Raw genomic sequence first — 3,429 nt, forward strand, 5'->3', positions numbered from 1 at the left:
GTCTCGATAAGCCGAGAGCTTTCCTAAGAAGGAATAAAAATTGCACTTGATGGACCATTAGAAACTAGTGTAACATGTATGGGTTGCAACGAGTTTTAGTAGTCCATCAGGAGTCTGATCTAAAAGACCCTACCTAGCACTCCCACGGAATGTCACGGGGGTTTGTCATATAGCAAATCCTGAGTCTACTCTGCAACGAAGTGTATTGGTCAACTCTATTAGGATTGACCTAAATATTTTTGGTTTTTTAATGGTCAAGTCATGCTACAGCCTTCTAGCATCGGTCTTCAGATGATGTACTTTGCACAAAGTATCTAAACCGAGGTAGACTCATATCGCACTTGATTTCAAGAGAATGGAAAACGAGAGGGATACATCGCTCGATCTCTCTACCTGTAGGGTAAAGTCCCATTCCAGCACCCCAAAACGATATGAGCTAGGGTTCTACCCTACATTATCTAAGGTCAATACGTCATCGCGATTTGAACATTGAGAAGCCTCCCATTTCTCTAGGACCACCCTGAACCCATCGGAGGTTCTGTCCACACACTTCCCTTGATAGCTTTAGTTTTTTGCTTACCTAAGGACACATTAGTGGTAACACATACAAGCAGCATCCTTAATTAGCCCATTAGCCACATGTTTCTTTATGTAATTTTATACATCAACACGAAAAAAAATCAGGAAATTTCCTTGAAAGTAACCTTTATGTTAAAATTTTGAAGTGAGATACAAATTCCATCCATAGGATGATTCCCGCAATCCATAAGGATACGTCTTATTATCCTCCAAGTTTTCGTCCTTGCACTAGTAACATGGCCTTGAGAATCCATCTCAAGCCACGTAGACCATTTGAGTAGGACTCGGAGGCAAGGAATTTACAACCAGAGCCCCCCTGGCATCCAAGCGTCCTCCTACGATCAAACTAATCCACAGAGAGACCTCTCGTGGTGGCGAGTTCAGTCCACATTCCCATCACAGTTATTTAGAACACCCTTGGACAGGATTGGCGGCCCTCCAGGAATTTAACTTGATTCTTTATACAAGATTCTTATGAGCTTTGGTCAAATAATCCTTCCACAAATAGTGCTCCTAAAATTACAAGCACAAACAATAATGTGGGCAAGTGCTCAGAACACCTACTAAGGTGGAGTTCCTTTTTGAACGCTTATGTTTCAACCTTTGGATTTTTCTTGCCTTGATGAGATTGGCCATGATGTGTTTTCATCAATCTCTCAATGTTATCATCAATATCTCTCATGTGACATAGATATTCTAGGTACAAGTCCTCTTACTCCTAGATGGGTAATCTACTCTTCATCCCTTGATTATCATTGCAATAGGCATTGCAATTTACCTTTAGTAGGTGCTACCATTCCCATTATTATTCCCACGAAACCCTACCCAATCCTCTAGGATTAGAGTTTTCGCATAAGTGGAATTAAGTCATCCTAGATCACTCTGGCCTCTATTGAGGGTCCCTCCATTTCTCATTCACTCACTCTTTTGATTTCCTTGCAAAAATCATTATCAACTACCTCATCTACAATAAAAATAACTCTACCATAGTTTGGATGACTACCACTATCATGGGGTTTTATTTTTCCACATTAGCAAATCCTAGTTTGCTATGAGTAGTCGTATGTTTGTGGGCAACTATTCTCTCGCCAACGAGTGTGGAAAGAGAAATTAGTGGTCTCATGGGTCGAGTGTTTCCATCGTCTTGATAGTTGGGTCACAAATATCACTCTAAGGTTTACCTATTGATTGGGAATCCTTGGGATAACCTAAGTGAGTTGACCTTCTTACTTTGGGCATTTTTTTCATAAGTAGTCTAATTATCTGCATCATTATCACAAGCAAATCGGAGCTTGTATGTCTTCCAAGTACTCAGTATTGTAGATAATTTTTTTAATGCCTCAATGAATGCAAGTAACCTAATTCATACACATTGTAATCATGGGGTGTAAACACAATTTTGTGAAAAAAAAGGAAGAACACTTTTATCTCCTTCAATTATTTCCTCTCTACAAGTGAAGCTGAAATTAAATACACTACTTATGCAAGCGAAGATGAACTTAAATCTTTGCATATGCATAGAAGCAAGAATTTAATGCTTTTCATGGATGCATTTATTTCTTGCAGAAATGGATGCAAATATTCATTTATTAACTAAGATGCTTAGGATCCTCCCTTGCAATCATTAAACCCAACGTCCTAGATGCAAGTCTTCTTCATTATATTTTTTATGTAAAACGTCAATCCCTCACAGTCCATATCATTTTTCTATATACTCAACTTTCCTGGCTCTCTCATGCCATGCTTTAAATGCCTGCATTTGCTGTTGATTGGGAACATCAGGAAGAACTAGTTCTTCTTCATTTCCTGCAACAAATTCCCAATATCCTTTTCCCATAAGGAAATTCATCATTCTAAACTTCCATGCTTGGAAGTTGTTCTTGTCAAGCTTTTCAGTTACAATCTGAAAGAGAATTAGATGCCATTATAGAACACTGCAAAAAATTCTGTCACTGCAAAAAACACAGCTTCACCTTCACAAGGGCAAATATGCAAAAATGGCAAAAGTGGTATTTGACCACACAGTCACTTCCTAGTGACGATTTTGCATAAATAGGAACCAAGGATGATTCTGTAACTCCCAATGTCTCTGCACATAAGCATACGATGCAATTTCTGTGGTAACTTTTCACCGACCTGTAGAACAGTGGTCGCACAGCATAAAATAGGGCCTTTTCCTGAGTGCGTGCAGAAAACTTCCGCCTCCAAAATAGGCCTCGAAATGGCCTCAAATAAAAAAAACAAAGCAATCTAGGGCTAAAGCCCTAGCCCGCAGCATATACTGCCCTCTTGCCGCACCGTGAAGGGTGTCTCAATCTGAGACAATGCACTCTTGCACTTTCCGGCTGTGCTACTTGCAGAGACTTGCTCCCAAAACAGAAAAATGAAAGAAACACTGGTCCTCTTACCAGAACACTGCGAACTTGGTTCGCTTTCTTGAGCTCCTTACCACGAACAAGGCTCTGATACCATGTCAAGATTGGGGGAGAGAAGGAAGGAGTCTCACTTGTAGCTTTCTTGCTTGCACAATGGGGGAATACACACACAGGTGGAGGCTGAAAACAAATTTCCTCTTCTTAGTTGTGTAAGCCAAAAGAACTCTAGTACATAGAAATAGAAGAACCCTATATATGGGTCTCAAACCAAACTCAACTAACTAAGGTGGCATACTAACTTAGCCACGAACTAGAGTAGATAAGGATAGCTGTCATCTAGCTATTATTCATGGGCAGTGTACCAACCACATCTGCAAACAACTGACAAGTCGGTGACATAAATGCACAACGGTCACCCTGGCATATCACGAGTGGAGCTCGATATCTCAACATGAGATGATGCATCATGGAGCCA

The sequence above is a fragment of the Lygodium microphyllum genome, chromosome 9, assembly GCF_053477565.2.
Source record: "Lygodium microphyllum isolate KBCC chromosome 9, Lygodium_microphyllum_v1.1.10, whole genome shotgun sequence".
NCBI lineage: Eukaryota > Viridiplantae > Streptophyta > Polypodiopsida > Schizaeales > Lygodiaceae > Lygodium > Lygodium microphyllum.